Source organism: Asparagus officinalis, chromosome 1 (assembly GCF_001876935.1).
Source record: "Asparagus officinalis chromosome 1, Aspof.V1, whole genome shotgun sequence".
Lineage (NCBI taxonomy): Eukaryota > Viridiplantae > Streptophyta > Magnoliopsida > Asparagales > Asparagaceae > Asparagus > Asparagus officinalis.
This window is the reverse complement of record NC_033794.1, coordinates 78,021,792-78,037,724: the sequence shown is the minus strand read 5'-3', so window position 1 is coordinate 78,037,724 and position 15,933 is coordinate 78,021,792.

The window sequence follows — 15,933 nt, the reverse complement described above, 5'->3', positions numbered from 1 at the left end:
ATTTGGTTGTAAAAAGCCGCAACAAAGAAGATCACATCAAGGACCTGAAGACGATGTTCGATCTCATACAGAGTCATCAATTGAAGATGAACCCTACTAAATCCTTCCTTGGAATGTCCAGCGAAAAATTCCTTGGATTCTTCGTCACCACTAAAGGAATACATATCGATCCTGATAAGGTGAAGGCGATACATGAGCTGCAACCCCCTAGAAATCTGAGAGAGCTCAGAGGACTGCAAGGGCGGTTAGCTTATATCCGGCGGTTCATCTCAAATCTTTCTGGGAAGTGCCAACCGTTCTCTAAATTAAAAAAGAAAGGGGTGTCATTCATCTGGGATGACGCCTGCCAAAAAGCATTCGAAGATATCAAAACGTATCTAGCGAATCCTCCTGTTCTCATTGCACCGAAATCGGGTAAACCATTCTTGATTTACATCAAGGCGATGAACCACTCGATAAGTGCTTTACTAGCACAAGACGACGATGACGGTCACGAACAGGCAGTCTATTACCTAAGTCGGACCTTGATAGGCGCCGAGTCTCGATATCCGATGATTGAGAAGGAATGCCTCGCATTGGTATTCGCGATTCAGATGCAAAAGATGCGGCATTACTTGGTTGGACAGACGATTTACGTCATTTCTAACGTTAATCCAGTACGGGTGTTTATGACGTAACCGGCCTCTATGAATTGGCGGTTAGCGAAATGGGCTCTTCTCTTGTCCCAATATGATTTGCACTTCAAACAACAGAAGTCGATCAAAGGACAAGCGATTTGTGATCTTTTGGCGGCAAACCCGACCACAGATACGGCAGAAGTATATGATGACTTGCCGGACGAAACCCACGAGGTTAACACTACGTCGCACCAACAAGTATGCCAATTATATTTCGATGGTGCCTCAAGGTCAGTTAATAGGGTAATAACCCTGGGAGGTTCTACAGTTTACTCCGGGGTTGGAGTTATCTTAATCTCCCCGGGGAAGCATGTGATGCCTCGGGCTTATTCATTGACTAGTCCGTGCTCCAATAACGTAGCCGAGTACAACGCGCTTCTCATTGGACTCAGTTTCGCCAAGGAGCTGGGGGTCGAATATCTCGAAGCTTTTGGGGATTCTCAATTGATAGTCAACCAAGTCCGTGGAGAGTATGAAGTCAGGAACCAAGACCTGATCCCGTACCACCAGGAGGCCATCAAAATGGCAGATTCTTTTGAAGAATTATTTATTGAATACATCCCTCGTCTCCAGAACGCTTATGCGGATGCACTGGCAGCACTAGCGGTATCACTTGCGCAGCCTCCCAAAACCGAGGTATTAGTCACAGTGAGGACGCATCAGCTTCTGCATACCCATATACGATATGGATATTGAAGAGGAAGATGATGGAAACTCGAACGCAAAGGAGGTGAATTCAACCCAAATTGGGTCTGAGTCCCGAGATTAGCGTTTTCCTATCATTGACTACGTCCAATATGGTATTTTACCAGAGGACGTAAAAGAAAGGGAATCAATCCGTCGAAGAGCACCAAGGTTCTTCTATAATACCGAGACCCACATATTATATCGTTGAGGGTACGATGGATTGTTACTCTGATGCCTTTCGAACAAAGAAGCAGAAGAAGTTCTTAAGGAAGCACACGAAGGAGAATGTGGTGCGCATTAGCCTGGTCCCAAACTGTATGATCGCATCAGGAGAATGGGATATTTTTGGCCAACAATGGTTCGTGACGCAATCGAATACGCCCGAGAGTGTCATGCTTGTCAAATACATGCCAATTATATGCATCAACCGCCAGAGCAGTTGCACACGTCAACCACGTCTTGGCCGTTCGAGACATAGGGTATGGACATTGTTGGTCTTATTTTCCCCCCTTCAGTCAAAGGTGATCGATTCATCCTCGCAATCACAGATTACTTCTCAAAGTGGGCTGAAGCAATTCCGCTTAGAGAAGTGAAGACGAACAACGTCATCAATTTCATCAAGCATCATGTCATATACCGACACGGCGTGCCAAGATGGATCATTCATGACAACGGTCCACAGTTCATAAGAAACGCCTTCGTCAGGTTTTGTGACAAATTCAAAATTAAAGATATTTCGTCAACAACTTACTATCCCGCTGCGAATGGATTAGCTGAGGCGTTCAACAATACGATCATTAAGATCCTATCAAAGCTCGTGAAGACCAATAAATGAGACTGGGAGGATAAACTCGGTGAAGCACTCTGGGCCTATCGCACCACCATATGCACACCTACAGGAGCTACCCCATATTCGTTGGTATACGGATGTGAAGCTGTGCTACCATTGGAGATTCAAATCCCATCCCTTCGGATCGCCCTCACAACTGAAATGACGACAGAAGAACAGCATCAAAAACGTCTCGAAGAACTCGAGAGGTTGGATGAAAAGCGCTTGGAAGCTCAACAACAAATTGAGTTTTATCAAGCCAGAATATCTAGGGCTTTTAACAAAAGAGTCCGACAGAGAAGCTTCAAGGAAGGAGATCTGGTCCTCGCTGCTCGCCGACCGATAATCCTCAACTCCAAGAAGAAAGGTAAATTTGAACCCAAATGGGAAGGACCGTTTGTGATAGACACAGTCTACTCAAACGGTGCATATCGCCTGATTACTCAAGAAGGCACCAGGCAATTAATGCCAATAAATGGGAAGTTCCTGAAAAAGTACTATCCCTAGTACATTCAGGATAACCCATTTACCGGGAAGTTCCTTGAAGAATATTACACTTAATATTCTAAAGGATAACCCAGAATCATTTTTCACCACTAAAATCCCTCACTGATCAATTTCAATTGACAGTGGGTCCACCAAAAATGTCTTTCTGGCCCTCTTGACTCTTTCCATGAACAAGAAGTCCACTTTCAGTTCGGAGTCCCCTTTCGATAAACGAAAGAACTCCCTTTCTTTTCTCTTTGGTTAAGCCTTCTCATGGTTATAACCGAAGTTGAAATTCCACTTCGATAAACGAAAAACTCATCTTTCATACTAGATAACCAATCCTATAAAAGGTAAGTTTATCTAAATTTTCCAGATTCTCGGAGTGGAGATCCCACTTCTAGTTTCTTTTGCGCTGGAAATAGAATATAAAATTCTTCCTTTCCAGAATCAAGGAATAGAATATAAAATTCTTCCTTCCTTGTATTCGGGTTCGCCTTCACCCTAAAAGAAGACCGGGAAATAGAATATAAAATTCTTCCTTTCCCGCACCGATCTTTTCCAAAATTTATCAATCTAGGATTCATCCTAGGAAGTTTATCCCGAATCCTAAGCAGGGATAAGTCTGCGCCTAACACGCGCTGCCGGTTTAGTCTTTTTCCGCACAAAAAGACACCAGAGTCTGATTCTGGGGTATTTTATCCTGAAACCTAAGCAAGGATAAGTCTGCGCTTAACCCGCGCTGCCGGTTAGTTCTTAACCGTTAAAAAGAACACCCGTTCACATATTCAACATTGTGGCAGATTGTTATTAATAACACCAAAATCCATGCCTTACTCGCATGGGGAATTTCATCCTGAATCCTAAGAAAGGATATGCCGACGCCTAACACGCGTCGCCGGTTTAGTCTTTCTCCGTGAAAAAGACACCAGAGTTCGATTCTGGGGTATTTCGTCCCGAAGCCTAAGTAGGGATAAGTCAGCGTCTAATACATGTTGCTGGGTAGCCTATTCCCATAACAATAGCGAAGTCTACGTATTCGAAATCGTAGCAGCAAAGTCTAAGAGAATTCACTCTCTCAGCACAACGTTACATGCGGAACGGATCTAGACAATTCGCATGCTAGCCCGACTCAAACGGTAGTCGGTAAAGGCTAATCAAATCCGTTGAAGGCTGGGGGTTAGCCAAAAATCCTAAAGTCAACGCCTAACACGCGTCGCCGGGTAGCCTATTCCTGTAACAAATGGTAAAGCCTATGTATTCAATATCATAGCACAAAGTCTAAGGGAGTTCATTCCTTTAGCGCAACGTTACATGCGGAACAGATCTAAACAATCCGCATGTAAGCCCGATTCAAACGGTAGTCGGTAAGAGCACGTCAAATCCGTTGAAGGCTGAGGATTTGCTAAAAAATCCTAAGTCAACGTCTCATACACGTTGCTGTTTAGTCTTTTCACAGGAGAAAGACGAAGTCTACGTATTCAATATCGTAGCACTAAAAGGGTTAACTCTCTTAGCACAACGTTACATGCGGAACGGATTAAGACAATCCGCATGCTAGCCCGACTCAAACGGTAGTCGGTAAAGGCTCATCAAACCCGTTGATGGCTGAGAATTTGCCAAAAATTCTATAAATACGAGTCATAGATGTATCAACTCCGTAGATTGGTCTCATGACTCGAGTATCCACCACGCTCCAAGAGAGTTTAAACTGTGTCTACTGAAGCTTAGACGCCGGACAACGCGTCACAAGGAAGCTCAAACGCAGGACAACGCGCTATAAATGAAGATTCAACGCCGACGACCGATGGTCAGTTCTATGTTGAAATAACCAACTCGAGCTAAAAAGTCAGAAAATCGAGAATCAACTTCAAATTCAAAATTCTGACAGACGGTCAGACAATAAATGCAGTACCGGAACCCTTACAGACATTCGACAAAGCACTGAACAGCCTGGGGGACTAAAGGAACCAAGAATGGAAGCCACTCCAAATATCCCGTCGAAGAATGGGACAATCATATCCAAAGTATTCCAGACTCTTCTATAAAAAAACGAGGCTAAAATACTTTGGAGGGGGTATATGTAGGCGTATAAAACTACCTATAGGTCCCTTAACACAACTCGACGATGCTGATTCGACGAACCGACCATCGGGCGACGTATGCAGACACGATTGTTAGTCCACAACACCGAAGCCAAGTGATACGCGACGAAACGGATTAACGAGGCTACGAGGCTAACGAACCGCACGCAAACAACGGAATAAATCCACTCGCGTGCGGAATTTAGCTAACGGGTTGAGGAATCAACGAGTTATCCAACTAAGAGCAGACTCGGACGAGTCACGATCGAATCAAGATCAGTTTCGGACTCGAACTCAGAAGTGGATTTACTACCAAATCAGGTCAGCGAATCGAGTCCGAACAAGTCAACCACACAATCGAATCACGGACAGAACGGAAAGATGGAAAATGACGGAAAACGGCACCTAGAGGGGCTCGGCCGAAACCGAGCCACCTCAAGGTGGCTCGGCCAAGGCCGAGCCACCCTGAGGTGGCGATCGTCAACGCCAAATAAGGTAAGAGTTCGAGAGGAACCGGATCTCAGATCTACGTAGTCATCCTCCGGATCAAAGCTTGGCCTTTGATCCCGAGAACTAGGGCGATTATTTCCTTGGTGAATTAATCCCCCCCGGCTATTATTTCCTTCGCGAAATAATACCCGTCATACTGTGTAGATCCGACCGGATCTAGATCGCGTGGTAGTCCACGGATAAACCCCGGCGCAGGCGAAGAACCCACAAAAGCGAGTGACCGCAAAACAAGAGCTCGTGATTCGTTCAAAAGGAAAGTTGTAATCTTTTTTCTTTTTTTTTTGCTCTCGTTGTAACCGGATCTTATAAAAAGACCGGATCTTTGTAACCGAAAAACTGTTAACAAAGTGAATCAATGGAATCAACGATGAAAGACATAATTTTTCCCGTGAACAGCTATCAAGACCATCGTGTCGTAGCCGATCAAGATACCGGTTGAATCCACGGTCACGTACGAGTTTGACCAAACCAAGTTTGAGGAATATCTCTTCTCATCCTCTTCAAGATCTTCCTTGTCCCGCAAGTATAGAAGGATCTCACTGTTAGACCCTAGAGGGGGGAGATTAGGGTCTTATGCTAATCTAATCCGATTTTATGCCAATTAAAATTAATTAACAAGTATATTCTTGCAAGATAGATATACAAGAGTTATAAGCAAGAATAAGCAATATGAATAAAGAGATATATCCTATATGATAAATATATGCAAGGATATATAAACTAGCACAAGATGATATATCCTACCAAAGAGATATACAATATGATATATGCAAGGATATGTAAACTAACACAAGGGTAAACAATATGAACTATATACAATATGATATATGCAAGGATATGTAAACTAACACAAGGGTAAACAATATGAACTAGATAGTGGGCAAAGTAAATAGAGACAAAGGCGATATGAGCAATGAGCACAAATAAGAATAAACGCCAAAGCACACTCAAACACAATCAAATGATCACGGAGTTCGGACCTTCCGTCCTACGTCTCCGCTCCCCACTCCCGGGGAAAAATCCACTATCACAATCCGATTTGGAAGCCGGAAGTTCTACACACTCGGTTTTCTAGCTAACCGAAAACTCTACAAGTCACACTCTTGCAAACCCACTCTACACCCTCACAAGTGTTGGACCTAGCCGTGTCTCCCTCAAGTGCTCGGTTACAAGCTCTCCCTAGGTTCATCAACTGACGCCACTCCTCTTGGGACGATCCCCGACTCTCACCACACACTCCTCTCGGTGTACAAGTGTATTACAAAGTGATCTCACGATTAAGCACAATACAAAGAATGATTGTTCTCTAATATGGATGAGAACACAATAAAGGCTCACACTCAATTATTACAACTCTCACCAACCCCAAATATACTATGTATGAAAATACAATAAGCTCAATGTGGGTGTGTGTAAAATGAGAATAAATAAAACAACTATGTAAACAATGAGTGAAATCAAATCAAATCTAAACTCAATATAAAAGCTAGCTTTAAAGAATGATAATCAAATAACTAAGCAAATGTAAAGCTAGATAAGAGTTTAGAAAACTTCTCAATGGATAACAAGATGGAGAGATGGAGATTGAAGCCCAAACAAGAAGATGATCTCCTCCACTTGTGAAAACTTCTTCATAAACCAAACAAACACTAAACACACTTAAACCCTTGTTTAAAACTTATTTAAAACACTTTTTGGATTACTATAAAAACTGAGGTATAAGGGGGTATTTATATGAAACCCCAAAGCCAAGAGAAAGCCAAGAAAAGACAAAAAAACCAATACATCAACGGCTCTGGAAACTAGCCGTTAGAACAGATTTGACTGTTCGGCGGTCGACCGCGAGCAACAAAAAACAGAACTATGGCTCTGGACAAGCGACGGCGGTCGACCGCGAAAGTCTTTGGACTCGCTACGGTCGATCGCCACGGTCGACCGCGAGCCAACAAACCATAAACTGAGTTTTGAACTCATGGGCGGTCGACCGTGGCGATCGACCGCGAACTGACACATGAAATTAGGTCTGAAAACAGTTTATCTAATTTTAAAACACTTATTAAAAATATCAAATAAATTCCAAAAAATGTAAAACTTTGGAGAATGATAGTAGACATGAAATATCATTATTTTACAAAATAGACCAAAACATGAAAATATAAACATGTGAATTTTAATATTTTGGCTAAACCATGTTTTGAAACTTTGCACAATGATTATGTAAACTTAATAAAATATGTATATGATTATTGTTAAGTCCAAAAACTAAGAATACAATATTTTTACAAATACAATAGAAAATGAAACATATGAGTATGTATATGAAAATATATTTGTTTCATATCTAAGTAGTTAAACCAAATCACAATAATAAATATGAAATATGTAATTTCATATTTGTAAACATGAAAACCCAAAACCATGCATGTATATATATAACTATATATATACATAGAAACCAAATACGTATGTGTATATGATATTGAGCTTAAGGTACTTAACACACATAATATAAAACCTAAACTAAGTTACCCAAGCTAGATCTTGATCTTCAATAAGCTTGACTTGGTACACTTGTGGATGAAGCTTGAACTTGATCTTTAACTTGAATTGTATAGGCTTCACTCCACAATTCCGCCAACCTCCATTTGATATTGTCGTTGAAGCACTATTCCATCCATCCTCCAACACGTTGTTTGCCTAGAATAAATACGAAAACACAAACACTAGACAAACAACATTAGAAGTAAATTATTTGTTAAATATCATTAAAACAAGAAGGCTAACACTCACCATTGAAGAAGGCTTACACGCCAAAGAAAACCCAAGGCGAAGACTCTCACCTAATCATTGCTAAGGCCTCCCCTCGCAACATTATCCTGGCCACCCCCAAAGCCGGAAACTTTGCTCACGACTATTCCTCCCTAATTAAGGAATCGTTCGATCAAAGTGCGTCAACTCTGACGAAGAGGGCTCGTCAGAGACAATACTAACGTCTCGCTCGTCAGCTTGCTAAGGCCTTGGAACAGGTCGATGGGATTCAATACTACACGAACTTAGAGTTTAGGATTCGCCGTTCAACTGAATCACGTCAACATCAAGTTTCTGACATGTCCTCCAAGTCATTGACCGAAGAGTAGGTTCTCGTCAAGAGGACTCGTTCGACGAGGGAAGAGTGCATTAAAAAACGTTGTGCACGTGTCACACAAGCTTGCACTCTTAGAAATAAAGAAACAGTGGCCAAAGAATCACCAAGAACACGCAAAGTTTAGATCCCAAAGTTCGAATTTGTGCGAAAATCAAATTCGGCGGCGATAAGGAATGTCCCCTTTAGTCGAGACAGAGGATACTATCTCGGCCAAAGCACCCTTGTCCGAGACACTAGCCAGTGTCTCGGACAATGCAGCTCGGCCAAAGCACCCTTGTCCGAGACACTGACTAGTGTCTCGGCCAAAGGTAAGTTCCCGAGGTTATTCCCTCAACTTCGTCGACATCTCGTTTCTCGTTCGTCTGCTACAATTACATCTGCTACATCATCAGTAGAGCCTTATGTCACTCCTGACCTATCAAACTTCAAAATCACAATGGCGGATCGCCTTGGTTCTTTGTATGAAGATCAATGAAAAGCTCTGATCAAGAAACGCTTGGGTCCGGTGAACAAAGTCCAAATGACTCGTCAGGCTGAGGGTCGTACGCGTCCTCCCACCAATCGAAAGCAATCCCAAGTTGGGAAAATCGTGATTTCCACCTACTTGGGGATTTATATCAAAACTCAGAAGCTCGTTAAGACTCCACACCCGTAAATGGGTGGTTCTAAACGTGTGACTCCTGAGAATGCTAACAATACTTTATATTTTTAGAAGAAGATGTGTTCGCCAAAAGACAATGTTATACCTGGGAGGTCACACCAACAAACGATAGGGTGCTCCGACAATCATACTGATGAGTTGTACTATCAAACTGGGGGTGTAAACAAATCTCGAAAGAGGATTGTCCGAGAAATGAGCTCTCATTGTTCCTATTAGTAATTCATTAGAGTAGTACTATCAGAATATGACTACTCCAAGCGAGAAGTTATCATGCAAAGAATCTCAGTGTTCTAAAAGCTTTTCACCAAAATGTCGAAGCCCAAGCCGAGACATTTTCACAAGATAAGATCAGTTGTCCAAGATGATGAATTCTCTGAAGCCACCATCAACATGGCTGATAAAAGAAAATCTAAACGGCATTCAAGTGAATAAAATCTCAACTTTTCCTCGGGAGGAAAAGTCAATCCAAAAATTGCTCAACGGATGTCTCGACTCCAGTTAGGATCCATCAAACGTAGAGATTACAAGAGAATGCATGAAGGAATGTCCTTAGAGGATGCATTTTCAGACACTTGTTCTGGGATCGCTTCTGATGATACAATGTCTAGCACGGGGCAAACCAAAAAAGTGTTCATAATCACTCCTGATCAGTTTGCTCAAATGCTTCAAGAAGCTCTAGCCAAGTAACGTGAAGAAATTAGAGCTGATATGAAGACAGAGATGGAGTTGGCTATCCAACAAATAAGAGAATTGCAAGCTCAATGGCTTTAACCTCCTGAGTCCATTCAGCGAGCTGAATCCAACCGCCGCACTCAGAATGTTGTAAATGATAGTGATCCAGAAGTGGATGAAGTCATTATGGCTGATACACCTCCCAATAACAATAACGTTGGGGGTGGTTCAACGGATCCTCTCAACAATAATATTAGGGGTGGTTCAATTGCACCACTCAAAAACATCGGTCGAGATGACGAAGGCGATGACGAGATGATGAAAGAGTTGGAGAATAAGGTAAATGTCTTGATGTCCGCTCAAGAAGTAAAGAAGATGTGTATTCTGTGTCCCTATCCAATAGAATGTGATTCAATCCCGTACACGATAAAATTCAATCTGATTAACTTCACATTGTTTGATGGGAAAATCTCGCCTACTCAGCACTTGATTTATTTTAAGTCTCATTTGGGCATGATCTCTGGAAATAATGCTTTGATGGTCCGGTTATTCGTTAGCACCCTTCATGGGGCCACCTTCAATTGGTACCAACGTCTCAAGCCTAGGAGCATCAACTGCTAGGATGATATGGAAAGTTTGTTCCTCAGCAATTTCTTCGATAATGACACCGAAGTGTCAATCGGAACCCTTCTGGATGAGAGGCAAAAAGACAGAGAGTCATTCGATAATTTTGTCAAGTGCTTTCGTAACAAGATAATGAACTACAGAGATCCTATCACAGAGGAGTTCATCCCGCAGACATACCATAATAATCTCTCTATTAATGTCCTAGAAGCCTTGGGAGTTGTGCCTTTAGCAAAAATACGCGGTGAACAAGCTGAACACTTTCTTAAAAGAAAGAAAGCTGAGAGAAGCCAACCAATGACACCTGTAACCGCTATGAACACTAATCAAATGTCATAACAGCAACCCCGAAGGCAACAGAAGACTCCCAATCCGAAGTCCCCAAAAGAGTATTCTTTCGAAGATGATGAAGTTCCAGCCATCTTGAAATACCTCCTATCCAATAACAAAATCGAGATACCACCTATTAAAGATCGGGAGGGAACTAAGAGAATTACGGATCTAAACTACTGTGTATATCATAGAAGGGTTCTTCATCCCACCAATGTTTGTTTTGGCCTCAAAAATAAAATCCAAGTCTTAATTGACTCCGGTGTCATAATGACAAAACAAGCCAAATACGGATGACATATAACCCCAAAGAATATACGAATATAAACTGCTTCTCCATATAACTCCAAAGAGTATACGAGTATAAACTGCTTCTCCATATAACTCCGAAGAGTATACGAGTATAAACTATCTCCATGTAACTCCGAAGAGTATACGAGTATGAACTACTTCTCCATGTAACTCCGAAGAGTATACGAGTATAAACTGCTTCTCCATGTAACTCCGAAGAGTATACGAGTATAAATTACTTCTCCATGTCACTCTAAAGAGTATACGAGTATAAACTGCTTCTCCATATAACTCTGAAGAGTATACGAGTATAAACTGCTTCTCCATGTAACTCTGAAGAGTATACGAGTATAAACTGCTTCTCCATTTAACTCCGAAGAGTATACTAGTATAAACTGCTTCTCCCTTTCCTCCAACGGGTATACGAGGTTAAACTACTTTTTTTATTTCCAACAACGGGAAGTTCCTAGAGAATATTACTCTTAATATTCTTAAGGATAACCCAACAATGCCGAATATAATTGGATTCAGATTCGCCAAAGAGCTGGGGGTGGAATACCTTAATTCATTCAAATGGGAAGTTCCTGGAGAATACTCCACATGGTATTTTTAAGGATAACCCAAAACTGATTGATTATTCAAGGTGAAAACCAATCATCATAATATTTTATTCTTAATCATGATTAAGAACCTCCTACTATGGCTATTTAATCATTTTCAAGATGATTAAAACCCTCCCACTATGACTTTCCGATCACTCTTTCGTCGAGATGAGATTCAATGACTTCATCGGGTCAATCTTCCTCATGAAACTCTCCCTATGACTCTAAAATCCTTCAAGGATGAAGCACATCCTATCTGCTTCAACCCACTTAGGAGCAAGCTGCCATAACCCTTTACGGTCACCGGCATCTACCTGATAACCAGGATTCTCTTGCGAAGTGAAAGATGACGAAATGTCCTCTTTCTTTCACCCATAATCCTGGGTTGGTTTCAATCGTCAAGATCAATCCCATCCACTCCAGCTGTGTTTTTGGAGCACTTTTTTGTTGAGATGGGATTCAATAACTGCATCTGGTCAATATTTCCTCACGAAACTCTCACGGTGTAATTGTGAAGTGCTTGATGACTCACGGTCCTCCGCTACAAAACCCCTCGCTGATCAAATTATTAATTGATGGTCGGTACACAAAATTCTTCATGGTTAAATCCATTCAAACTCCTATTACGTCTATCCTTTAACACTCCCACTATTGAAATCCTGACACGACACTCAAAATTTCAATCTGCTGATCCATGGCGATTATCAAACCCCTTCGTGTTAAATCCTAGCCACTTGACACCGAAAACCCCACCGAGTGATTTGTACAAGTTAACATTCTTACTGTTATTTGTACACTACTCCCACTTCTTATTTGGTCAAACCTCTAAACAGTTAGTATCAAAGCCAAAATCCCCTCTCGATTCCTTCCATGAACGAGAGGACCACTTATAAATTAAGCGATCAAAACTTTAAAAAGTTAGGATCATCTCAAACTCCCATTTGGTCAAACCTTTAAACAGTTAGGACCAAAGTCAAAATCCCCTCTTGATTCTTTCCATGAATGAGAAGACCACTTATAAATTGAGCGATCAAAATTTTAAACAGTTAGGATCATCTCAAACTCCTATTTAGTCAAACCTTTAAACAGTTAGGGCCAAAGCCAAAATCCCCTCTCGATTCCTTCCATGAATAAGAGGACCACTTACAAATTGAGCGATCAAAACTTTAAACAGTTAGGATCGTCTCAAACTCCCATTTGGTCAAACCTTTAAACAGTTAGGGCTAAAGTCAAAATCCCCTCTCGATTCCTTCAATGAATAAGATGTCTACAAATTGAGCGATCAAATCTTTAAACAGTTGGGATTGTCTCAAACTCCCATGTGATCAAACCTTCCTACAATTAGGGCCAAAGCCAAAATCCCCTCTTGATTCTTTCCATGAACGAGGTCCATAAATTGAATAATCAAATCTTTAAACATTTAGGATCGTCTCAAATCCCCATTTGGTCAAATCTTTAAACAGTTAGGGCCAAAGCCAAAATCCCCTCTCGATTCTTTCCATAAACGAGAGATCCACAAATTGAACGATCAAACCTTTAAACAGTTAGAATCGTCTCAAATTCCTATTTGGTCAAACCTTTAAACAGTTAGGACCAAAGCTAAAATTCCCTCTCGATTCCTTCCATGAACGAGAGGTCCACTTTCAAATTGAATGATCAAACCTTTAAATAGTTAGGATCGTCTCAAATTCCTATTGAACGAGAGGTCCACTTTCAAATTGAATGATCAAACCTTTAAATAGTTAGGATCGTCTCAAATTCCTATTTGGTTAAACCTTTAAACAGTTAGGACCAAAACCAGAATCCCCTTTTGATAAATGAAAGGCCTCCACTCATTTCAAGCGATCAAACCTTCCTACAATAAGGATCGTTTCAAATTCCCACCTGGTCAAACCTTTAAATAGTTAGGGCCGAAGTCAGAATTTTATCTCGGTAAACGAGAAATTCACCTTCATATTAGGTAATCAAACCTTCCGACTGTTAGGGTTATCAAAATCTTTCAGATTCTCGGAGTGGAGATCCCACTCTTAGTTTCGCCTTTTCAGATTCTCGACGTGGAGATCCCACTTTGAGTTTCTTTTGCAACAGAAGATAGAATATAAAATTCTTTCTCTTCGGAATTGGGTTCATCTCTACCAACAAAAAGGAGACTAGGAGATAGAATATAAAATTCTTCCTCTTCGGCATCGGGTTCATCTCTACCAATAAAAAGAGACCAGGTGATAGAATATAAAATTCTTACTCTCTAATTTTGGATTCATCTTTTTACTAAGAAAATGTAACCCACCAATACCTTTGAATCCATGCTTTTTATGCATGGGGACGTTATCTCGATCTCTTATTAGAGATAAGTCTACGTCTAACACACGTTGCCGGGTGGTATGTTCCCGCAAAATGACCAAGCCTATATATTCAACATCATAGCACCAAGTTTAAGAAAGTTTATTCTCTTAGCACAACGTTACATGCAGAACAGACTTAAACAATCTGCATGCTAGCCCAATTCAAACGGTAGTCGGTAAAGGTTTATCAAATCCATTGATGGCTAAGGGTTTGCCAAAAATCCTATAAATATTATGTTTATTTTTCTGAATAGGAAATAGGATAAGTAATCATAATAAAGTTTAAATTCTGTCAAACTCAAGGAAATGAGCAAAGGATGACACAAATTCAGCCTGACAGCCACCTTTCTTTAAGCGGGACAATTGAACCCGTCTCAGACACACGAGGCAAGGTATACTGTCACACACACACAAGACAGCATCGAAGAAGCCTCTACAGTGGTTGTGGTCATACTAGCCTTAATAGTTGGTCCTACAACCTTAACAATTGTAAATGAAAGTCGACGCCGATCGACGCGTTACAAACAAAGATCGACGTCGGTCAACCCGTCAACAATTTTTGCCGAAACAAGGCTCATGATTACATGTCAGGTCAAGGAATTAATTCAAGGAGTTCAATTGTGACTCAAATACAAACTCCCGATGAAGATGATTAGTTCAACATCAACCCAATAACATGATCTAATTCAGAAATTAACGCACTAGCTTTAGTTCAAGATTTCGACAACAGTCAGACGATAAACGCAGCACCAGAAGAATTTTAGCTATTTAACAAAATATTAAATAGACCGAAAGCTAAAGAAGTCAACGAATTAAAGGCCAGGCATATTATATCTAAAGTATTCTAGCCTCATTTATAAAAGAATGGAGCTGAAACACTTTGGAGGGGGTATCTGTAGGCATAAAAAATTGCCTATAGGTTCTCACACATAGTTCAAGATGGAGAAAAGACGATGAACGTTAATATCCGAGTCAAGGAGGATTATCTGAATCAAAAGAGATCATTCAATGCCATAGAGGAGCTAAAAAGCATATGAAGTAAGTTGGTGAAGCGTAACGAGTCTATAAAACACACTAAACGATGAAGAAACAACTCAGCTGAGAGTTGTGCTTCGCCCACAAAGGGTGAAAACAAAGGGCGAAGTACCATGTGTGTCTCACCCACTCCATAAGTGTTTAGACTATTTAAGGTTGCAGAGCTCTTCACAAGCTTTTCAATGCATCTTGGATCACCTTATTCCGAGATCAGACGAGGGAGTTAGAGGCAAAACAACAATGCAGACATCACATAAGTTTCCGAGACACATGCAACTGTCTCAGAAACTATAACATGTCTTGCATATTTTAGCCATAATTAGATTTAAATATGAAGAAGCTAAAAATACAAAAGTTGTAGATCTCTTCATCAGCTTTCCAACGCATCTTGGATCACCTCATTCCGAGATCATATGAGAGAGTTATAGACAAAATACAACGCATAGTTTCCGAGACACATGAAACTGTCTTGGAAACTACATGACAAGAACTGATATTTCAACCATGATTTGTATTGAATCTGAAAAGCTCAAATGTTAAAAATTGTAGGTCTCTTTGCCAGTTTTCCAATGCATCTTGAATCACTTAATTCTGAGATTGGATGAGGGAGTTAAGGCTATGAGACCACACATAGTTTCCGAGACACATGTAACTGTCTCGGAAACTGGGGTGGAATAGCAGGGGTTCGTTGATGGTTTTCTCGAGTTTCGTGTGGCCTACATGGCTTATTAACTGTTAGGGATCACCTATGAACGTGGAGAAGCTATTACAAATGAAAAATCCACTCATAACTGTGGAGATAATGGCATTTAAAGGTGGGAATACCTGTTACAATACGACGGAAATGAAGCATGCTTCCGAGACAAATGTAATTGTCTCAGAAATGAAAAATCAACCACGCTTTCGAGATAGTTATAACTATCTCAGAAATAGGAGTCCCCTGACATGACTTCTTTTT